General features: G+C 45.4%; 1 protein-coding gene across 10 annotated transcripts in view; it reads right to left on the bottom strand.

The window, feature by feature from the left end:
- Nucleotides 1–25,260, bottom strand: part of DLG1 (discs large MAGUK scaffold protein 1) — a 360,352-nt gene that overhangs the window by 259,967 nt on the left and 75,125 nt on the right. The window lies entirely within an intron of this gene.

Below are 25,260 nucleotides of genomic sequence, written 5' to 3' on the forward strand. Positions count from 1 at the left end.
GAAAATGATCATAACACAAAAACAAACAGTGAGATTCAAAAACTGGAACGGTAGTAAGCTACTTTTTTTTCCCCTAACTTGGAAGATTTGAAATTCATGGTGTCCATTTAATGTTAAACATTTTCAGATTAAAATATACTGGAAGGATAACCATTCTAGCTATCATCTTCTCAATCTAAATTTTTTTCCCATGCAAACTACAAATTTTAGCCTTTCAAGCAGATAAATATCTTCTGCATGCATTCTAGAAGGTATTCTAAGCCTTCAGTAATATGTAAAAAACAAAATAAACATGTTATCTTCTTGACATTATCCTTATCCTCCCTTCCTCCCAAGTTTTAATCACTTACTTAGATGATAAACTTTTCTTGTCATGAAACCTGTCTTTCATTCACCTACTTACATCCACATTTACAGAAAAATAATTAAGCACTTCTCCACCTTCACCACTTGATCATTTAACCAACTCCCTATGCCCTTTAACCAGCGAATCCATTTGTTAGATACCACCATGCACTGAAGCAATAATAAAGTACATTTGTCTAATATGAATCAGTCATGTGTCCATAAGAAGCACTACAAACCAATCATTTTGAGTTTCCCAAACTTAACACTCTTACAATAGCATGTGTGTGTATATGTTTTACCTAATTACAATGAAAGCTTAGTAAGAACTAATGTTACTTCTCTCCATCATGACAAACATGCAAAATAAAACTACCTAAATTCCTTATGACAAAAGCTTCAGCAAGGTCTATTTCCAATGAAAATATGACAAAACACTTAAAAAAACTAGGAGGTGGTGCATCCTGTTTGCTGCGCTTCCCAACTGCCCTCTCCTGGGGAAAGCAGCCCCAGCTTACTGTCAGAGAGGCCCAGGTCTAGGCATAGCAGCCCTGGCTCTCCCTGTCTGCCGAGGGGAGAGGTGGCTGGGCCAGACCGAGGCTGGCCTGGCTCTCCCCTCTCCAGTTGCTAGGGGAAGGTGGGCTGGTCTAACTAGGGGAAGGGGAAGGGGCAGGCTGGCCCAGATCCCTCACTCTGGCCATGGAGGGGGAGGGTTCCTTGTGTTGGGTGGGACCGAGGCTGGCCCAACTCTCTCCTTCCACCGTAAAGGGGCAAGGCTACGCAGTTCCCATGTGCTCCCCTTTCCCCCAGTGATGCCGCACATGTCCCACACACCCCCCACACCCAATCCTCTGCAAGGCTCTGGGATCCCACATGCCCCCTCACCCAATCCTCACAAAGCCAACCCTGGCTACTCCCCAGCCTTGCCCCACCAGCAACCGGGAAGGGCCAGGCTATGGCTGCACCAGCCTGGGACCCTTCTCCCTACCCTTGTCCACCCACCAGTGCCACCTTGTTCTTTTTTTCCTCCTGCTGCTGCCAAGCAGGGCCCACTTGTCTCCTCCCCTCCCCGCCCCCCAAGCCTTGTCCATCCCCACTCTCCACTGTGGCCTAACTTACTCCAGCAGTCAGGTGGCATCGTGTGCCAGGCCCGGCTCTCCCCTGCTGTGCACCGGAAGGGCCTGCATCTGAGCTGCTCTGCCCAGCTTTCCCTCTGTTATTGGGAAGAGGAGGGCAGGGGCAGTAGGCAGCCCCAGCCTTCCATTTGGGAGCTAGGGGTGGGTAGGGCATGTTCCTGTGGAACATAGTGACGTGATCATAGAATCATAGAATACTAGGACTGGAAGGGAACTCGAGAGGTCATCAAGTCCAGTCCCCTGCCCTCACGGCAGGACCAAATACAGTCTGGATCATCCCTGATAAGACATTCTCTTAAATATCTCCAGAGATGGAGATTCCACAACCACCCTGGGCAATTTCTTCTAGTGTTTGACCACCCTGACAGTTAGGAACTTTTTCCTAATGTCCAACCTAAACCTCCCTTGCTGTAGGTTTAAGCCCATTGCTTCTTGTTCTATCCTCAGAGGCCAAGATGAACAAGTTTTCTCCCTCCTCCTTATGACACCCTTTTAGATACCTGAAAATAGCTAACATGTCCCCCCTCAATCTTCTCTTTTCTAATGATGATGATGTCACACTGTCTAGCCACAGAAAAAACTACAGTAAAACTCCGGTGGTCCGGCATCCAGTGGTCCGGTATGCCTGATGGTCCGGCACCAACTGCAACCCGGAAGTGCTCCGGCAGCTGCTTCAAGTTGTTAAAGTAATTGATTAACTGCGGCTGGATCCACAGCCGACACGCAGTTAATGTAACTTTCCTCTCTACTGCCGGGGGGGTGGGGGGCAGGGGAAGGTAGGGGTCGGTGGGAGAGGGGGAGGGGGGAGAGGAGGGGGCGAGGGTGTGCCAAAGCAGCCGCATTCAGGACGTCCTGGTCAGTTACAATCACTCGGGCTGGATCCACAGCCCACATGCAGGTAATGTACTTTAACTCAACCCCTCCCCCTCCTCTCCCCCTCCCCCTCTCCCACCGACCCCTACCTTCCCCTGCCTCCCCCCCCCCACCCCACCCCCCCGGCAGTAGAGAGGAAAATTACATTAACTGCGCGTCGGCTGTGGATCCAGCCGGAGTGACTGTAACTGACCAGAACATCCTGAATGCGGCTGCTTTGGCACACCCTCGCCCCCTTCTCCTCGCCCTCCCCCTCTCCCACTGACCCCTACCTTCCCCTGCCCCCCCTCCTCCCGGCAGTAGAGAGGAAAATTACATTAACTGCGTGTCGGCTGTGGATCCAGCCGGAGTGACTGTAACTGACCAGAACATCCTGAATGCGGCTGCTTTGGCACACCCTCGCCCCCTTCTCCTCCCCCTCCCCCTCTCCCACTGACCCCTACCTTCCCCTGCTCCCCCTCCTCCCGGCAGTAGAGAGGAAAATTACATTAACTGTGTGTCGGCTGTGGATCCAGCTGGAGTGACTGTAACTGACCAGAACATCCTGAATGCGGCTGCCTGCCTGTCACCGCCTCTCCTCTTCCACCGCTCGCAGGCTCTGCCTCCCTGCAGATGGAGGGAGGGTTTGGCACACACCCGCCCCCTCCCCTGCTTCCCCTCCGACGAGACCCGCCCCTGCCAGAGTACCTCCTGATAGTCTGGCATTTCTGATAATCCGGCACCACGTGGGTCCCAAGGGTGCCGGATTATCGGAAGTCTACTGTATTTTAAAGTATAGTAAGGAAGTGTCAAAATAGTAGATACTATAGTTGCTTAAAAATCTAAAAAAGTTGTATTAGGATTATCTTTTTGTAAAGCCAAAACACATGGTAATCCCATTACAGCTAAAAACCTGTGAGCACCTGAAGATACTATGCAGTATCAGACAGTTAATAGTCACTTGAGAGTATTGTTTCAGGCTACCCAGAAAGAAATTAAAACCACACAAGCAAGTTAACTAAATCATTCATTACAGCAGCCAGTGTTAAATTATCAATTTGAAAATTCATTTCCAAGAATTAGCAATAACACCATAAAACACAAAGTAATCATCAAGTGATCCATCTAGTGTCACCCATTCCCAGCTTCTGGCAAACAGAGACTAGGTCACCATCCCTAACCGCCCTGGCAAATAGCCATTGATGGATCTATCCTCCATGAATTCATGTAATTCTTTTTTGAACTCTATCTTTACTCTTCAGAACATCTTCTGGCAAACAGTTCAATTGGTTAACTGTGTGCTGTATGATGAAATATTGCTTTTTGTTTGTTCTAACTTGCTGCCTATAAGTTTCATTTGGTGACCAACTAGTTTTTGTGTTATGTGAAGGAGTAAACACCATTTCCTTATTTATCCTCTCCACACCAGTCATGATTTTATATACCTCTGGGTGTAGATCCCATTTATGCTGGGCAAAGTGCCTGCTGAGGGAATCTGCTGTGATATTGTCCTTCCCAGGGAGGTAGGCCACTGTGATTGTCACATTGTGTTGGTTGTACCAGTTCCACAAGCATATGGATTCCATGCATAGGAAGCGGGAAACGGGCTCCTCGCTGTCTGTTTATGAAATATGCTGTTGTCACATTGTCTATGAAGATACGCACCACCCAGACGCAGATAAGAGGGAGAAAGTGTGCGCAGGCTTTGGCAACAGCTCTTAACTAGAGAAAGTTTATGTGATAGAGAGATTCGTGGGCAGACCAATGACCTTGAACTTGTTTGTCTTGCATGTGGGCCCCACAGCCGAGTAGAGATGCATCGGTTATAATCGGCATGGTTGGTTGGGGCTGGTGGAAAGGCATACCTGCCAACATATAGTGGGAGATGGTCCGCCACGTCAAGGATTGTTTGACCATACCTGGTACCACTACCATTCTGGGCATGACATGTCTGTGAGGTGCATACATCATGGATATCCAGTGCTGAAGACATCAGAAATGTAATATTGCGTTGACTACGACATACGTTGTCACTGCCATATGTCCCAGAAGGTGTAGGCAGCTAAGTATGGAAACCCTGGGACTGGTACTAAGAATTTCTATGAGGTCTTGAATAGCGTGAAACCTGGAGGTGGGCAGAGAAGCACATACTGTAGTCAAATCGAGGCGGGCGCCTATAAATTCTATGGATTGCTGTAGTGTGAGGGGCGACTTCAGGATATTCATTATGAGAACCAAAGTGTTGAACAGAGTTCTCGTCATATTGATGGCACGTAATGCTTCATCAAAAAACGAAGCTTTGAGAAGACAATCATCCAGATAGGAAAAAATGATGATCCCTCGTTGATGCAGAAAGGCTGCTACCACTGCTAGTGTTTTGGAGAAAAACCCTGGAAGCTGACAAAAGTCCAAATGGCAGGACCTTGTATTGGTAGTGATCGGAACCTACCAGGAACCGGAGGAATCACCTGTGAGACGGGTGAATGGTCACATGGAAATAGGCATCTTGTAAATCCAAGGATGCAAACCAGTCACCCTTTTCGAGTGCCAGGATGATGGTTGCTAAGATCACCATCTTGAAATGCTGCTTGCAGAGGTATCAATACTGGTTTCGAGCCCCCAGATTTTTTCTGAGTTAGGAAATAGTGGGAGTAAAACCACTTCCCCTCGAAGGTCTCTGGGACCCTCTCTATTGCTCCAATATCGAGTAAATGAGCCACCATCTATTTGAGGGGGAACTCGTGAGATGGGTCCCTGAAGAGGGACGGGAGGAGAAGGGTAAGGAGGGGGACGAGACGTGAAAGGAATTACGTAGCCTGATGTTATTAGCTACATGACCCATCAATCTGTTGTTATTGCGGCCCAGGGATGTTGAAAGGGCCTTAAGCAATGATGGAAGAGCGCAGTGTTGGCATTTGGGGCAGTCGATATTTGAATGGTTTGCAATCCCTCAATGTACATGTCAAACTTGCTGCTTGCAGTCTGTTGGTTTGCTGATCTGGTATTTTGTGGTCTTCATCTCTGTAAGAGTTGTTTGGGTCGCTAGTGCTCATACTGGCATGCTTGTGGTGTCGCATATATAAAAGGGTCTTTGTCTTTGGTTAGGTGTATATTTTCAATGCCAATACAGGGGTGTATACGTCCCTAAGGTTCTTAGTGTCCTGCGCGAATCTTTGCCAGAGTGGAGCACTTGATTGGTTTTGTCAGCAAAAAGGGCTTGTCTATCAAAGGGCAAGTCCTCCACCTTGGATTGCAGGTCTTTCAGTACCGCTGCCATGTGGAGCCATGAGGCCCTACACATGACCATGGATGTAGCTGTGGTTCGGGCCGCTGCATCAAGCGTGACATGAAGTGCCGAACAGGAGGCCATGTATCCCTCCTGGATGATCGCCTTAAGAACCTGTCATTTACTCTCAGGAAGGTGTTGGATGAGAGGAACCAGTTTAGCATCATTATCGAAATTATGGTTGGTAACAGCGCGGCGTAATTAGCCATACGAAGTGTTAAAGTGGCCGACGAAAATACCTTTCTCCCTAGGAGATCCAAACGTTTACTGTCTTTATCCCCAGTGGCGTGCCTTGGCCTTTCGTTGTTGGGCTGTGAGGATCGTTAAATAAAAATTCTATCCCTTTCGCTGGCACAAAATAAATTGTCAGCTCTTTTATTCATCAGAGGCATTGAGGCGTGAGCTTGCCAGATATCGTTGGTTACCTGAAGTATTGTCTCGTCCAGTGGGAGAGCCACTTTGGATGAACTGGACAGGTGTAGATTTCTAAGCAGATGATGTTATTTCTGCTGGACCTCCGCTAATTGTACGTTTTGGCTGTCAGCAATCCTTCTGAACAGCTCCTGAAAGTACTTCAAGTCATCTGTGGGCAAAGTATCCCCTATAAAGATGGCATCATCAGCCAAAGAAGAAGTCATGTCCATTGGGGATTGGTGTTGTGATCCCTCTGCACCTGATAGATGCGTTTCCGCAACAATAGGCTGGTGCGCGTAGGTGGTCTACCTGTAGGTGGCAACAGAGATCTGCTTTTGTCATGAGTAGTATATGCACGAGCAGAAGAGGGTGAGATGCGCCTTGAATGGGATGGTGAGTGGGAATATTGTTCCCGGTGACTACCATGTCAGTGCCAGCAGTCGTCATAGTAAGGTGACTGCCAGTGACAGTATGCATTTCTATGGGCATCCCTGTAACTGGAGCTCCTGAAATATGAGGGACACCTGGGAGATCTTGATCTGCCTCATGAATTTGATGGAGAAAGTGACTGATGATGGTGACGGTTTCTCAGGGGAGGAGAAACACTAGGTGAAAATCGTCGAGCCCTGGATGTAAAATGAGCTGACTGAGTCAATAGTGCTGGAGATGGTGAAGGCAGTTCAGAGGAGAAAGTCTCCTGTTTCGGGTTTGGTGATGGTGTGGGTGCCGGGGAATGATGTATGGGAAATGTCTGGGGCGTCAACCTAGGTGTCAATATTGCATAAGAATATGCACGGGATGACAGTGCTGTGGCAGAATGACGTGCCAGTGCTGGGTATGACATCGCTGCCGGCGGAGTCGGTGCTGACTACACCAATGTGAGCTGTGGTGCCGATGTGGTCAGTGGGCTCGGTGCCTATACATGCGGGACTGATGCTGAAGTTGGTGATGCCGATGCCGGTTCAGGAGTAGGTGCCGGCATCGGTACTGATTTGGGCCACGGTGCAGTACGTACCGCAGGACTTGGTGCTGATGTACTGTGCACCTGTTTTTCCTTGTCCAGCCTGCAGGCCACCACCAATCTGGAGGTGCCCAGCTTGTCTCCCATACTCACTCGGGTTGATGGTAACAAGCAGGATGGGGAAAGCCTTTTCCTTGTGCGCGTTGCCTTCGGAGAAGGTCGACACACTGTTGTCGGGAGCAGCTAAGGTGAAGTTGAAGAATCTGTCTGCAGCTGAAGTGCTTTATCAAATAAAAGCATTTTGAGCCACATCTCCCGATCACATCTTGCCCAAGCCGTCTGCTTTGAGCTTGCAGCATGTTGCACACTTCTTAAATCCTAGTGATCCTGGCATGAGTGATCTAATTTTTTTTTGAACGCACGAACTAAGTTATGGATAACTAACTATGGATTAATAACTATAAATAGCTAACTATATACAATTTTCTCCTCTCTCAATTCCTGACAGGATTAACACGAGAGGGAGCTCTTTCCATCTTTGCCAGAAGACAGTTAGGAGGAACTGGCCGGAGCTGGACTGCAGAACCAAAAACTGCACAAAAAACAGTGAGATGGCCAACGCGCATGCATGGTCCAGCAAACGACTGCTAAAAGATCTCCAATCTGCGGTGCCGGAACAAGCCCGACACCCACAGTGGAACACCCACGGGAACACTACCCGAAGGAGTAGTTATTTACTTATTCCCACAATATAACAATTAGGGCTTGTCTAGACTATTTCCCTCTTTTGAAAAAGGGATGTAAATTAGACAGATCAAAATTGCAAATGAAGCTGGGATTTGAATTTCCCATGCTTCATTTGCATAATGGCAGCCACTGGTTCTTTCAAAAAAGGGCTTTTCGAAAGTGAAACCGCAGTCTAGATGTGGTTCTTTTGGGAGAAAAAAAAGTCTTTGAAAAATGACCGCAGACAGGAAAGGAGCCTCTGAAATACCTTCACAGATTCACCAGCAGTGGTCCAACTGGACCACGCATGTGTGCCAACGCTCATGCTGTTCACACCATTTCTGTTGCGTGGTCTGGCTCTTGCCAGCTCCTCCTAAAAGGAGAATATCTGAAAAAACATAAGGAGAGTGTGACGGCGGGTTGGGGGTCCCCCGTCTCCTGCACCCCAAAATGGCACAAACAGACTGCACCAGCCGGTGGAATAGAGGAAGTTTATTGCCTCTCCAGGATACAGCACAGCACAGATGGAATCTGGTCACAGAGCTGAGCTAGGATGCCTCAGGCCCCCTTGAGATGGGGGAGACTGGGCCCCTAAACTCCAGCCCCTTTCCCTAGGCTGTCTCCTCCATGCTCTCAGACAGCAACTAACTCTCTCTCTTCCAGCCCTGCCCCCCAGCCAGGGCAGCATTCCACCTTCCTTTGTTCCTCTCCATGGGGGGTGTCTGGCCATACTGGTTTGCATAGTGACTCATACTGTTTTGCTGGGTCCTGGTACCCACGGCAGCCAGTGGGGGTTACCCCAGAGCCAGCAGCATAGAAACCAGCCAGGTACCCCCACTACGTCACAGAGAGAGTCCGAAGAGGGGAGGAGGGTGGGCCGTGGAACACCCACAGGGACACATGTTTCCAAGAACCCTCGTTACTGCACAAGGTGAGTAACTTCCTCTTCTTCTTCGAGGCGTGTCCCCATGGGTGCGCCAGTGTAGGTGACTTCGTAGCAGTGGCCAGGATCTTGGTGGCAGGTTTTGGAGTTACAGATGTCCCACCGTAGACAGTACTACGGAGGCAACTGCAGAGTCACTTAGCATAGTGCCTTACGAAAGTGAAGTCGGGTAACCATGTAGCGGCTAGTTGACACCAGCAGACACTGGGACTTTTGAAAGCTCTGTGTTCTATCAATATAGAATGCTAGGGCACAACAGATTAGCGTATGCAGCTGAGCTTCCTTGGGTGACAAGTGTGGCTTATGGTAGAAGGTTGGGAGGACTACGGGTTCATTAATGTGAAACTCTGAGCTTACAGAGTGGCTAACCTAGTGAGGAGGGCTTTAAACTAGGTTCAATGGGGACAGGTGACCAAAGCCCACGGGTAAGTGAAGACCATGGAGACTTGGGAGATGGGTTGGAACTGGGAGGGAGTGTGGGCTATAATAGCAGAGAGAAAGGAGAAACAAGGCAGAACTGGGAGGCAAGATCAAATCAGTATCTTAGATGCCTATATACAAATGCAAGAAGTACGGGTAATAAACAGGAAGAATGGGAAGTGCTAATAAATAAATACAACTATGACATCGTTGGCATCACAGAGACTTGGTGGGATAATACACAATTGGAATATTGGTCGGATAGAGTCTTGTGGATAGGGGAGAGGCGGTGGACGTGTTATACCTAGACTTCAGTAAGGCATTTGATACGGTCTCGCATGATATCCTTATCAATAAACTAGGCAAATACAACTTAGATGGGGCTACTATAAGGTGGATGCATAACTGGCTAATCGTTCTCAGAGTAGTTATTAACGGTTCACAAAACTGCTGGAAAGGTATAACAAGTGGGGTTCTGCAGGGGTCTGTTTTGGGACCGGTTCTGTTCAATATCTTCATTAACGATTTAGATATCGGCATAGCAAGTGCACTTAGGCAATTAGGGATGGTGACAATCAATTATGACCCTGTTCTCCAAAGCACTTGCAACCCATCCCAGCTTGGTATCACATCTGCAAACTTAATAAGCTTGGTTGGTTCATTGGCCTTGGGCTCTGGCATGCTGCATGTGGGCCCCCCAACCCAACAGAGATGCGTCCGTCGGGATCTGCACGGTAGGCTGAGTGCTATGGAAGGGAATGCCCACAAGCATACTGGCAGGTGAGATCCACCATTGTAGCTAATCTTTTACCGGAACCGGAACGGGCACCATCCTGCAGACGTTGCAATTGCCTGGGCGATATATTGCAGCTATCCAATGCGAAAGGCATCTGAGGTGTAACCTTGTATGTGCCACGACGTATGTGGAGGCCGCCATGTGACCCATGAGCTGTAAAGAAGTAAGTATAGAAATCTTGGCACTCATGGAAAGGACTTGAACAAGGTCTTCAATGGTCTGAAATCTGTTCAGCAGAAGATAGGCCCTGGCCGTCATGAAATCCAGTCGAGTGCCAACAAACTCGAGGGATTATTGTGATGTCTTCATGGATTTGGAAAAATTGATCATCAGACTGAGGGCCTCAAACACTGACCTTCTCATATTGATAGCCTGTAATGCCTTGTCAAAAGAGGTGGCCTTGATCAAGCAATCATCCAAGTACGGGAATATGGTGATACTGTGTCGGCACAGAAATGCCTTGACTACCGCCAACGTCTTTGAAAATACCCTGGGTGCTGTGGAAAGACCGAAGGGTAGAACCCTGTATTGGAAGTGATCTCTGCCTAGTACAAAACTCAGAAATTGTCAGAGCCGGATAGATAGTCACATGAAAATAAGTGTTCTGGAGGTCGAGGGACGCAAACCAATCCCTGGTATCAAGAGCTGGAATAATGGACGCTAGTGTCACCATCTTGAATCTACTCTTGCGGAGGTAGCGATTAAGCCGGTGGATGTCCAAGACTGCTCTCCAAGCCCCTGATTTTTTCTGGGTTAGGAAGTAAAAGGAGTAAAACCCTCTGCCCCATAACTGATTGGGCACTCTCTCGATGGCCCCGATGGTCAAGAGATGTAGAACCTCCTGCTTTAGGAGAGCCTCGTGAGAGGGGTCCCTGAAGAGGGACGGGGAAGGGGGGGCACCACTGTTAAGAGGATCGCATATCCGGATGTCACTAGCTCTAAAACCCATCGATCGGTGGTAATTGAGGCCCACTGGTGTTGGTAAGACCTCCGTCGATGGTGAAACAGCCTCAATGATTTGCTTGGTTGATGTAGAAGAGGAATGGTTTGCAGGCCCTCGACCAATGTATCAAACCTGCTGAGGGTATTTTGTTGATTAGGCGCTCTGTGGTTTTGCTGGTCTAAGCATTTGCTATCCTTATCATTAGCTCTGTTTTTATACTGAGGGACTTTGGCCCTCTGCTGCGCTGCATCCACCACTAGCGAATTAGGCTGTGGATGGGTAAACAAGTCCATGCCTTTCAAGGGGACAAAGTACTTCTTATCCACTCTTTTGTTAGTAGCAAGCATGGATGCAGGTGTTTTCCAGATGTCATCAGCAACCTCAAGTATGGCCTCATTGAGCAGTAAAGCCACCCTAGCTTTTTGGGACCATTGCAAATTCTTCAGCAGGCGATGTTGCTTCTGCTGCACCTCAGTAAGCTGCACCTCCTAGCTCTCAGCCACATGTTTGAACAACTCCTAAAACTGCCAGACATTGTCCGTAGGCAAGGAACACCGCATCATCGGGGGAGAATGAGGACTGATCCATCGGGGAGATTCCCTGGGGCGGTTTGTCCTCTGGTAATTGATCGTCTCAGGCTTGCGCAATCTGGATAGGAGCTGATGCATCATCCATGGGGATAGGAGGCCTTGTACCGGAGGAGGTAGGCAAGGCAGTAGTGTCATGTACCGCCTGTGACTGGCAAGAGTGCAGTTAGCATGACTGAGCCTGTTCCGCAGACTAAGGACATTGAACCACATATCTGTGCTCATGTCGTCGAGAGTAGTGGTATCTCGTCGGGGAGTACCTTGGAGAGTACCTACTCCTGCTCCCATGGTGGTAATAAGAGCAAGTTGAAAGAGTTGGTGACCTGGGTGACCACAATCTGCCACGTGGATGCTGTCATGACCATGAGGGTTAGCCAGCAGCCTGCGGACTAAGGGGTTAACTATGTCCCTTACCTAACCAGGTAGCCAGCAGCCAACAGAAATGTAGGTAGGAATTTCAAACTGGGACTAAGGAATTTTGGATTTTTCCCTCCTTTGTCCCTAGGCAGTTTCTCTCCAGCTACTGAGGGGGATAGACATTTCTCTCTCCCCAAGGAAAGACTCTTCACTATCTGTAAGTAGGTAAAGTTTAGATAAATTGGTTAGGTTTTATTGTTTTATGATTTGGCAATGGATTTTCCTCTCCTTTGTAACTAAGCTCTTGGCCCGTTGGGGGTCCTCCCGTGAGTATATTAATTAGTGACTTTTCCATCAAGTCATTACACTTGTAACAGGAGTATTGTGATGATAATAAAAGTTCTCTCCCTTTTTTATTAACCTGATATTGGTTAATTTTTTTTTTTGTGGGTCCTGGTTTTACAGTAGGGCTGAGATTTCCCAAGTGACCTCTCCCCTGGCTTTCTTATCATTACTTGAGTGGTGGCAGTGGATTTTTATCCCCAAAATCTAGGTTTTTAAGATTCTGGGGGAAAGTTTTATACCAAAGCCTAGAAAAATAAGGTTTTGGGGTACTTTTTGGGCCTCCACTTCTGCATTTATCATGCCAGAGTGGGGGAAAAGCCTTGACAGATGCGTAGGCAAAAATGATGATCGGTGTCAATAGTAGTGTTGCGGGGAGGGGGAGTAGTGCGGTGAATGCTGATACCAACTGGTAAAGCAGTGCCACCGCACTTCACTGGAACGGATCGGCTCTGGGGATAAAGGAGCAGGCTCTGGGCTCAAAAGGAGGAGTAATAATTCTTGACTTGGGTCTCGCCTTTGTCAGCTCCGGGGATGGTTCCCGTGAAGATAATGCTGGGGATGGATTGTGCGGTGCCGGAGCTGTAGGTGCTGAAGTGCTCTCCAGAGCCATCAAAGATTATGGTGCCGGCATTGGAGGTGCCAGCAACATTCTCGGTGACAGTATTGACTCAGATCTAGGCACCGAAAAAGATTCTGTTGCCCGTTCCCTAACAAGGCTCTTTCTGCCTGTTGGGATGGCGGCTAAGAGTCATCCCCAATGTTCCCGGCCTGTCTGCCGTGCTCACTTGTGTTGGTGGCAGGGAGTGAGGCGACGAGGCTTTCTTTCTATGAGCATTTGTTCGCTCAGTTGTTGCTGTAGAATCTTTTCCAGCGGATTGTATGGCCTTGCTGAAGAGGAGCATTTTGAGCTGCATTTTCCTGTCCCACTTTGCCTGGGCCGCCAGCGTCGAGCAGTGCGGACATTTTTGAGGGATGTGACCCTCACCTAAACACTTTATACATCGGGAGTGACTGTCTGAGGTGGGCATAGCCTCCCAGCATGTAGATCACTTCTTGAATAATAAGGCTTATTATTATTAATTTTTTTAAAGTTACAAGCTATTCTAACTATAAACTTGAACCGCTAACTTAACAAAAACTACAACTATAACTAACAACTATGAATTATTTCTCTCTCTTCAGATTGTCTGAGGAGAAGCTGGTCACTCTGTCTGCCACTGAGGACGGTTAGGAGGAACTGGCGGGAGCCAGACCACACAACAGAAAGGGCGCGAATGCCACGAGGGTTGGCATGCATGCACGGTCCGGCTGGACCACTGCTGGCGAATCTCCAATCTGCAGCGCCGGGAGGAGCCCAACACCTACAGTGGAGCACCCTCGTGGACACTACTTGAAGAAGAAGATTTGTGTGCTCTCAGATGTGGTTGGTGTGCAGTTAGACTTTGAGCAACCCTTTGTTGGCACCAGTGGATTATTCTGGGTCCGCGGTGCAGACAGAAAGTAAGAATTGTCTGTCTCGCACGACTTCATCATTGCCAAGGTCACGGTCGGCACTGGTGCTGACTTCAATTTGGCAGATTTTGCACAAAAGCTGATTATGGTGCCAGACCTGGCACGATTATCGCTGGTCGTGACACGAGCCAACGAAGAGGCTGGCAAGGAGTGCATCAGTGAGACACTCTTCAGTTCTATCTTCAGTGCTAGAGAGCTCGCCCATCTTTTCTTGGCTCTGGGAGGCTCACAATGGGAAGAAGAATCCCCACCCTCAGGACCTTGTCAAAAAGGAGTATGCAGAGCCACATCTTTGAATCTCAGCAAGCCCATACAGTCAGCTTGCTGCAGTGAGGGCGTTTTTGAGGAATGTGTGCCTCTCCAGGACAACGAATACAGTTCAAGTGGCCATAGGAGGCGGGCAAAGGCTCACAACAGCTATCACACTTTTTAAAGCCTGGAGAACCAGGCATGACAGAAGTGGTGAGGTACCTTCTGCCTACACTTTGGATAAGGCTCTTTTGGTTTTCTTCTTGTTTTGTTTTATGCCAAGCCACAGACTGCTGAGCCCTGCGGCTCCATTTGCTTGTTTGTTAGTTTTTTAAACTGCAACTAATTAATTTTCTGTTAGATGAACACTATTAAGGCTAAACGAACAATACTAACAACTAACTAACTGAAGACTCCGAGGTAAAATCTGTGAGGAGAAACGCGAGCTCCATCTGCAACCGAGGGTGGCAATGAAGAAACTGAAAGGGGGTGGGAACGTACACGTGAAGCAGGAGGCATAAATGGCATGAGGTACTTCATACACATGCTCAGGCCAACCAGCAACTGCTACGGAAAACCCCGATCTGTGGCACTGAGGTGACCCAACACAGAGTGGAGCACCCACGGGGCCGTCACTCAAAGAAGAACATAAGAACAGCCGCACTGTGTCAAAGCAAAGGTCCACCTAGCCCAGTGTACTGTCTGCTCACAGTGGCCAGATGCCCCAGAGGAAGTACACACAACAGAGAATCAAGTGATCCCTCTCCTGTAATCCATTTCCAGACTCTGACAAACATAGGCTAGGGACCTATCCTCCATGGATGTATCTAGTTCTAGTATCCAGTTCTTTTTTGAGCCCTGTTAAACTCCTGGTCTTCACAACATCCTCTGGCAAGGAGTTCCACAGCCCAACCACACGCTGTGTGGAGAAAAACTTCCTTTTGTTTGTTTTAAACCTGCTATCTATTAATTTTATTTAGTGACCCCTGGGTTCTTATGTTATGGGAACAATAACATTTCCTTATTCACTTTCTCTGTACCTGTCTTGATTTTACAGACCTCTATCATATTCTCCTTCATCTCCTCTTTTCTAAGCTGAAACATCCTAGTCTTTTTAGTCTCTCTTCATACGACACTCATTCCAAACCCCTGTGTATTTTTGTTGCCCTTTTCTGACCCTTTTCCAATGCCAATATATCTTTTTTGAGATAATGTAACCACAGTATTCAAGATGTGGGCATACCATTGATTTACAGAGAAGCAATAAGATGTTCTCTGTCTTATTCTCTATCACTTTTTTAAATTATTCCTAACATTGTTTGCTTTTTTGACTGTCGATGCATGTTGAGTGGATGTTTTCAGGTAACTATCCACCCTGACTCCAAAATCTCTCTCTTGAATGGCTATAGGTAAATTTGTCCCCATTGTTTTGTATGTGTAGTTGGGATTATTTTTTCCAGTATGCATTACTGTGCATTCATCAACATTAAAATTCATTTGTAATTTTGTTGCAGTATCACCTAATTTTGTGAGATCCTTTTGAAACTCTTCACAGTCTGCTTTGTTCTTAACTATCTTCAGCAGTTTAGTATCATCTGCAAATTTTGCCACCTCACTGTTCACCCCTTTCTCCAGATCATTTCTAAGTAGGTTAAATAGGTCTGGTCCCAAGATGGACCCATGGGGGACATTAAGAGTTACCTCTCTTCATTCTGACCACTTATTCCTACCCTTTGTTTCCTGATTTTTAACCACTTATCAATCCATGAGCGGACCTTAGATGAGGGACTTTGTCAAAGGCTTTCTGGAAATCTAAGTACACTATATCCACTGGATCCCCCTTCTCTACATGCTTGTTGACCCCCCTCAAAGAATTCTTAGTAGATTAGTAAGGCATGATTTCCCTTTACAGAATAGGGATGTGAATGACTAGTCGAGTAGTCAACGATCCAATAAACAAATGTTTATTGGATAGTCAACACACTAGTTGACTAGCAGTTCCACCCGCCAGCCCTCCACTGTCTTTATCAGAAAGAGGCACCATGTTGGGGCGGGGGGGGGGGGGTGTTTCAATGCGGCAGCATTGCACGTAGCCCGGGGTCAGATCCTGGGCTCCATGCAGCACTGTCACTTTCAACTACCGCGTGCAGCCCAGGCCAGCTGGGGAGTACCCAGGCTGCATGCAGCGTTTCAAAGTGGCAGTGTTGCATGGAGCCCGGGGTCAGTGGATGAGTCCCCAGCTGACCCCGGGCCGCACACGACACTGCCACTTTGAAATGCCACACTGAGCACAGCAACATTGAGGGAATGCCCCACAAGCCCCGTGCTCTCTGCAGGTGGGGCTGTTGCTACACTTCAAAGGTGAAGGCGCCATTATCAACTAATCAAATAGTTGTATTCAATTAATCAAAATTTAACACCTCTATTACAAAGACCCACGTTGATTTGTCCCCAACAAATTATGTTCAACTAGGTGTCTGACAATTCTATTCTTTATTATAGTTTCAACTAATTTTGCCTGGTACTGACATTAGCCTTACTGGTCTGTAGTTGCCAGGATCACCGCTAGAGCCCTTTTTAAAGATTGGTGTAACATTAGCTATCTTCAAGTCATTAGGTACAGAAAATGATTTAAAGGATAGTTAAAACAAGAATTCACAGTTCTTACATATTTGAGTTCTTTCAGAACTCTTGGGGGAATGCCATCTGGTCCCGGTGACTTTTTACTGTTACGTTTATCATTCTGTTCCAAAATCTCCTCTAATTACATCTCAATCTGGGATAGTTTCTCAGATTTGTCACCTAAAAAGAATGGCTCAGGCACGGGAATCTCCCTAACATCCTCAGCTGTGAAGACTGAAGCAAATAATTCATTTATTTTCTCTGCCATGACCTTAGCATCTTTGAGTGCTCCTTAGCATCTCGATCATGCAGGGGCCCCATTGGCTGTTTAGCATGCTTCCTAATTCTGATGTACTGAAACATTTTATTACTTTTTGAGTTTTTGGTTAGCTTTTCTTCAAACTCCTTTTTGGCTATCCTTATAAAAGGAATGTAAAGCTCCTATTCTCCCTTACTGTACCATAGATGCAGCTGTTCAACATATAATCATTTAAACATTAATATTTCAGAATTTTGATAAGCTACACTGTTCAAAGTGGCTCATATCTGAAGATAATTTATACATTTATAAAAGAAATCACACCATTCATTAAAATTTTATATTTTTAACATTTCACAAAAATCACAAATTAAGATTACCAAATTATATTAGCTCCGAATTGGAATTGCAGGGTTAAAATACAAAGAACATAGGTGTTGCATTAGTAGTAGTAATAATCTGTACCTTTAAAAGGGAATCAGACCTTTTTAAAAAGCTTTCTAGCCATTCCTATTTCTGAATAGGTTCAAAAGATCAATATTGGCAGCAACATCACTACATGCTTGTAGGGAATAATTTCTTGGACACACTGGGTGCAGGTGAAAGCAAGCAGAGGATTTATTGGTTCATACAGCTGGTGGAGTACTCATCAGAGGTTAAGCTAGTGAGCACTAACTTAACCAAAACATACATTAGATTATATAGGTAGCAGATGGACGGAGGAGAAGTGATTTGATAGGTCTAGCAGCGGAAATGAGATGGGCACATAAGCCAATGGTCTACAACAGTTACACAGTATCTCCACCCATTGCCAATTAAATATATTATCACTAATACAGATAGTTATTTCTAGCAAGCTAAATGAGACATTTGGTTGTTTAGTACCAGCCTTATCAAAGTGAGGCCCTTTTGGAATGTGGTTGCCAGGGGAACCAGGGTCACAGTAACTGCTGTACTGTATGCTGTTGTGTGTGTCCTGTGTGCTGGGGGTGCTCTTGCTCGGCCACTGTCCTGCCTTCCCCCCTCCAGGGTGGCAGCATTCTGGTTTAGTGTGGCCAGTCTTTTTACAGTTGTTACAAAGTTTGGACTTCCTTTTGTGCCCACAGTCCCGTGTTATGTGCCCCGGCTTCCCACAGGTGTAGCAGAGAATGGCCTGAATTGGATAGATTATGGCCGCTGCCTTTATAGTGTTGATTGAAGCTACTTTCTTTCCCTTCCTGTTCTGTAAATCCATACTCCACTTCATTATGTCTGTGTATGCGTTTCCAACCAAAATGCCTAGGGCCAATACAGCTTGATGGTCGTAAGACATGCCTTTCTTCAGAATTTGAAGGAACACTTCCCCCTAATCTGGCAAGCTTATTCCAAGACTCGGTGTTTCAGTTTGGATCGGGCAGAGTTGTTATTAGAGCCCGTTCTTCCAGTGGGAAGATCTGATCCCTTTCAATTATCTTCTGTGCCTCCTCTTTATCTTCAGTGATGTGTGGTAAGGGCTCATATAGGGCTGGGCTTAGAGGGGTAAAGGGGGTGATGTTGTGCCAAATTCCCCCCGAAGCTTAGGAGAGGCAGTGCAGTTCGTAAAGCACCAGATGACAAAACTCTTCCTTTCACTCCTAGTGCATTCCTTTGGCATAGAGGCACTACAGATACTTCTCAGTTACATTTCTCACTGCAGGGCGGATTTTTGCTCTTCTGAGCTTCAATCTCATCCCTCAGGGCTTTAATTTCTTCCTCTTTTAATGAGAGAGTTTTTAACAATATTATTACTACCTTCTTGGTGTTGCCACTTTCCTTTTCAATTCCCCACTTGATCAAATCCTTCTCTGGTGCTTGTTTGTAGTCTAGATGTTCCTGTGGGCTAGCTCCCCCTTCTCCCTGCGATGTCATGGTTTCTATCTCACTGCTCCTGCCTGTATTACTTATGTGTTTCTTCCTTCACTTTTTTCCTTTTCTTTTCCAACCTTGATTCATGAGCACAAGCCCCCCCGGATCAAGCATTGGGGTTTTGGGTTTTATGGAGGCGACACGCACTTTCACTTTGCCTCCCTTTGGATGTCACAGACCCTGACACCCCCATACTCCTGGGAATCTCTGGAATCTTTCCCTCCCTTTTCTCTGTACACAGCTTTGCTGTTTTCCCCCCAGGGAATGAGTTTTCTTTCCCCTGCTGGGTCAGCCTTTCCCTCCTATGATTTTTCCGCATACCACTTATACTGCACAGTCTTTGTGCCTACAGGCACCCTCCCATTACTGCCGGCTGGGTCAGGGATCTGCACTATTCAAGGGTGTATACGTCATGTGCCTGTTCTTACAATGTTACGTGCAATGAGGGAGTGGACCACCAGTTCGTACTGCCTGCCGCCTTGCGCACCCAGTCAATTCTGAGCTAACGTACCGCTCAATAACTCCCTGGTGGTTTTATCCAGTCCCTCCATAACAGCCCCTTAGCTCAAACAGTACACTGACCTCTTGTGCTTGTCCCCTCAGGCCTGCCTCTATGCTTGGTTCACACACATTCAGGTGTCTCATACCTCAAACAGGAACAGATCCAGGATGTGTCTGAAGGGAATGAGAGACTTCAAACCCAGGCCTAATGAGGTGGTAAATAAACGTACTCACCTCTCTTTGGGTAACAGTCTCCAACTCCCAATCAGCTCACAACTCCGGATCCCACTTTTGACACCAAACTTTTCCTTTTCTGTAGGGAATAATTTCTTGGACACACTGGATGCAGGTGAAAACAAGCAGAGGATTTATTGGTTCACACAGCTGGTGGAGTACTCATCAGGGGTTAACCCAGTGAACACTCCACCAGCTGTGTGAACCAATAAATCCTCTGCTTGTTTTCACCTGCACCCAGTGTGTCCAAGAAATTATTCCATACAATGCTCCCCTCAGCAAGGTACCACTATGTTCTCTATAAAAGTGCTTAAATATACTTTTTCCTATTATCCCACCGGGGGCAACCATGACCTGCATTTAGTATGTAGAGACCTTTAAACTGTAAATGATCATAGCCTCCATTTCCACAACAGAACAGCAAGGCCAAGAATCAATTCGGAGTCCATAACACATATATTGGACCTCTTCTACCTAAAGACACCATACCAGATAAAACTTAAAGTTAAGGGTAATACCATTGCTCTACTGCCACACAACAAAAAACACACACCCAAAGACTTTTACTATATCTTTAGTCTCTCACACCAAGCCTGAGTAGAATGAGTTTTATAAGTTTGTAAGGAATTATCTGAATCTATACCACTATCAATGGTCATTAACAATATATTTAGGCAGATTTTAAAAAAATATGCATAAATTTGAGCATGTACAATGAAAACTATCACCACTCATATCTGACAGAAAATGACTTTCAAAAAAGGGACAGATTCCAGATATTAAAAAAAAACTTTTAAGAGCAAAATAAAATATCTACAATTTTTATGGGGAAGACTTTAAAAACATTAAATATTTTAAAAACATTTTAACTCCTATCTTGGGCAGCATTGTTCTTAAGTTACTACATATTACACAACCTGTTTCAATCAGAAATGACTTTTGTTTATTGTTTCATTTATTTAAAGGGACAAATAGAGATCTCATTAAGTAGTGTAATTTTCAGACTTCAAAAAGCATGCTGGAAAGGATTTATATAGGGAAAAAAATCTAGCTACATCATCGTCTAATGGGAATGAAGGATTCAGATTTAAAGATATTAAAACAAACAAAATCATAATCTGGATTCTCTAAAATTCTCTGTGAATATTCTAAATTATGTATTTTTTCTCATAAGTAACAAACACATTATATTTTCAATTCATTAACAGACTACATCAATGTTATTATATTATAGGTTCAAAACAAGAATGTCTAAAAAAAATTATCTAAAAATTTTATCACAAAGCTAAATGCAAAATACATGAAGAATCAGATTGCTGTATTTTTTATTATGTATTCTGTTCAATTATGAACTCTGGTTTCAAAAGTAACTTTTACCCACACACATTCAATCTTTTCAAGAGAAGTCTTTCAGTTTCTGGAGTGCTCTTAACACACGCACATGCACACGCACACCACAAACAATTCTGTATAATAAAATAACTATTTTGGAAATAACTGAATTAAAGACACTTCATTATTAAGGAAATCCTTAAAGTGTATACATTTTATTATTCTATAACCCAAACCCTTGATTTACTTCTAAAATGACTGACAGCCTGAGGGCACTGTTAAACTCAAACCTGCCACCAACATTTGCTTCCATCAGTATGATGTCAGGAGGCATTTCCTGTTTATTTAATTCTTTATAGCTGAAGAAAATCAAAGCCAAGTGCACTAAAATGATTACATGATGATTAATGGAGAATGACAACATTTTACATGTAGCATTCAGGAAATTCAAACGATCTTTTGCATAGCATTTAAACAGTATATGTATACAATTCTTTACTTTTGCCAGATTCACAAAGAGCACTGGTAATGGACTAATAAATGAAATAAAATCCATAATATTTAATTGAATCTTAATCAATAATCACATTACTTTAACATAATAATTTAATCACTAACATTTGCTTAAAAATTCCACTTATTTTCAGGAAAGCCCATTTTGACCCACCTTACATCCAAACATTAAGGACATTGTATTGTTGGTGCATGCTACTTTACAGTGGCATAGCATTGGAGCAAAACAATCCAAGTTTTTGATGCTAGGAGACATTTTTTCAGACCCTGGGCATTTCACTCCATCTGTAATCAAGATTCCAGAAAAATGTCTTTGTAAATGTTCCTTGCTGCCTCTCTGACATTTAATCTAAGTACATAATACTGAGAGAGAAGCTTTTATGTAGAAATAGACTGCAATCTTCAGGAATGTTTTCTCCCTTATTAGAAATCAGTTCAGCATTTTAGGACTGCAATTGAAAAATCCTTGTATCCATTTTCAAAACATTAGGATTCTGCTTTCTATTTTATTATCGTGATAATATTAACATAAAAGGAACAACTATACCAAGAGCCAAAGTCTTCCTGGTATCCACTTAGGCAGAACCGAAGCTCAAATCCATCACGGCAGCTCCACCTGCTGCAGCGCAAGGTCTGCTATCTCCACCATAAGAACACAGGCAACCCTAGCAATGCAAAGCCACTATGCTAGCTGCTTAAGGGGGAGGGGCCCAAGATATTGCAGCAAGGGGACTCATTACATGACCCAATAGAGATGAACCCAACACTCTTTGTGGAAAGTGCTCTCTCACAGTACCAGTGACCATATAAAAATCTTCGACACACACAAATGAATAACTATAAAAAGCAGAGAATCTGTATTTTTGCTGATGTATGAGTTATTTCTATTTGCTCTTTCAGAGAAAAGGAAAAGGCAACAAAGAAAAAATATCTTTATAAATGACTGAAGATTTTAATCTTGAACAATTACATCAAATAAAAATCCCAGTTGTAAAATTATTAATATTAATCCTTATTTTAAACTATTAAAATTGTTTAAAGAAAGCTTTGGTTAACTAAAAATGTCCTACCAAATTCAGTAATAGTTCTGTTTAAGTTAAAAAGACACAACAAAGTAAATAAATGTATTTTTCTGTAGAACACTATATACTCTTTTGTTTTTCTAGACCTAAGAAACCATGCATAATCTAGAACACAGGTTCTCAGGTTTTTTGGTCATGGCTCACCCCACATAACACACACCTTTCTGTGGACTACCAGCCAACAACCCATAATGACAAAATTCCTTCCTTCACTTATCTCTCAATACCGTAAATACTAAAATATTCCAATTAAGCTACTGGAGCATAAAAACTTAAATATGCAGCTATAACATAAGGGGCGGGGGTATATATAACTGCTACGAAAGGAAATATTATTAACCAAAATCAAAATAATTAAATGGATTAAGCGCCTTAACTTTCTCATGTTAGTTTACCAAACTTCATTTTAAATACAGTAATATACTAATTTATGTCCAAAACAAAAGGCTTCAATGCTGTCTTCATTTATGGCAGGGATGGGGAAACAGTGTCAGAAGATTCTGATCAACAGAAAAATCAGTCACGGGACACACAAAAGTGAAAAATGAAAAAACCCATAAAAACCACAAAAATCCAACCCTCTTTGATGTGGCCCCTAACTGAGACAATGGATGGAGGGGGGCAGGCAGCTTATCAGGAGCCTGCACATGAGGAGAGCCAGCCATATGCACCGGCACTGCCTCCTCGCCCTGCTGCTGCCTCTGATACTGAGGCAGTTGGGAGAGAGGTGGTGCATGTAACCAAAGAGGGTTAAACCCATGAGCCCAGGCTTCTCAACAACATGGTCACCTCGCTACTTAGCACCCCTGCTGCATCACTGATGAAGAGCAGCTCAAGGTAAACCCCTCCTGCTCCAACCCTGACTCTCTTTCCTGCATGACAAAGCTCCAAGCTGGAGCCCTTCCTATACAACGGCGCTCTCATCCTCAGATCCACTCGGGAGCCCACCCTCTAAGTCAAATTATGTGGGGTCATAGGCATCAATGATTTTCTTCAACTGGATCATGAAAACAAGTCTGAAAACCACTCATCTAGATTATTCAAGCCATTTGATTAATACTAGGTTTCACACAGATATTCTAGAAACACTTAAACAATGAATAGTCTACCAGCATCTTGGTTTAGAAAGTCTAATAATTATTGCACTGGCTATGTTTAAAATTGAAACGTATAATATAAAATATGGTGCTATACTTGTAGTTCTTCTTCGAATGCTTGCTTATGTCCATTCTGCTTAGGTGTGTGCATGCTGTGTGCACAATTCCTGGAAGCTTTTACTCTTAGCAGTACCCGTTGAGACAGCGAGGGAAGCCCCGAGAGTGGTGCCGGTATGGCCGCCCATATATACGCTTGCTTGCCCCCAACCCCTCAGTTCCTTCTTGCCGGACATTTTAACAAAGGGGAGATGGGTAGGATTGGAATGGACATAAGCAACATATCTCGAAAAACAAGAGTTACGAGGTTAGTAACCATCTATTCTTCTAAGAGTGCTTGCTTATGTCCATTCCTCTTAGGTGATTCCCAAGCAACCCTAAGGAGGCGGGCTCGGAAACTTAAAAGTGAAATAGACTGCAGCACTGCCCTACCAACCTCTACATCCTGTCTAGCCTGGTGCGTGATTGCATAGTGGCTAGTGAAAGTATGGACCGATGACCAAGAGGCTGCCCTGCTAGGATCAGCACTTCCACTAAGAACACCATGGAGGTGGCCAGGGCTCTGATGGACTGGGTCGTGAGAGGCGGAGCTGGTTTTCCTTTCAGGTCAAAGCAAGTCTTGATGCATGCTGTAATCCGCAAGGACAGGCATTGAGCTGACACTGGACAACTTTTCATCCTGTCTGCTATAGATACAAAGAGCTGAATGGATTTATAAAATTGTCTCGTCCTTTCCAAATAAAAGTCAAGAGCCCTCCTAACATCTAGCGTGCACAATGCTTGTTCTCTCCATCCACATGCAGTTTCAGGTAGAACACTGGCAGGAAAATTTCCTCGGACATATGAAACAGGGACACTACCCTGGGCAGAAAGGCGGGTGTATGGACGTAGGGTCACCTTGTCTTTCAAAAACACCATATAAGGCAGCTCTGAAGAGAGGGCTCGTAACTCCAACACCTTCCTAGCAGAAGTGATAGCCACCAAAAATGCAACCTTCCATGACAGATGAGAGCGCGAGCAGGTAGCTATCAGCTCAAACTGGGCCCCCATAAGGCCTCAGAGCACCAGGTTCAGGACCCATTCTGGGATAGGTTGCCTAACCTGGGGGTAGAGTCTACCTAGCCCCTTCAGAAAGCGGTTGACGATAGAGTGGGTGAATACCGAATGCCCTCCATCCCATTTGTGAAAAGCCGTAATGGCCACCAGATGCACTTTGACAGATGAGGAGGACAACCCCTGTTGTCAAAGGCTAAGGAGATAATCCAGAATCATCTGGATGGGCACTGACAATGGGTCCCCTCCTTCATTAGTGACCCAATTTGAAAACCTCCTCCACTTAGCCTGACAGGTTGCCCTAGTGGAGGGCTTCCTACTTTCCATCAGAACTCGCTTCACCAGGTCTGAGCAGAGGAGCTACTCTCCTCATAGCCATGGATCATCCAGGCCATGAGGACGAGGGACTGCAGGTTTGAATGACAAAAGCAGCCCTGACCGAGCTCCTGCGTCAACCAGTCCAGGACCAGGGGGAGGGCAATGGGGTCCTCCACTGATAGGTATCAGTGATGTCTGGGCCACGCCGGAGCAATAAAAGTAAGTGTCACTCTGTGCCTTTTCACTCATAAGAGTACCTCATGAATCAAGGGGGGGGGGGGGGAGCATGTAGAAAGTCCCTGGGCCACTGTATCGCTAAGGCATCCCCCACTGACTCCGGGTGCTGCCCCCAGTACAAGCAGAACCTGGGACACTTCTTGTTGCACCCTGAAGCAAAGAGGTCTAGGAGGGGAGTTTGCCACCTGTGAAAAGAGTG

Source organism: Pelodiscus sinensis, chromosome 10 (genome assembly GCF_052426305.1).
Source record: "Pelodiscus sinensis isolate ZL-2025 chromosome 10, ASM5242630v1, whole genome shotgun sequence".
NCBI classification, from domain to species: Eukaryota; Metazoa; Chordata; order Testudines; family Trionychidae; genus Pelodiscus; species Pelodiscus sinensis.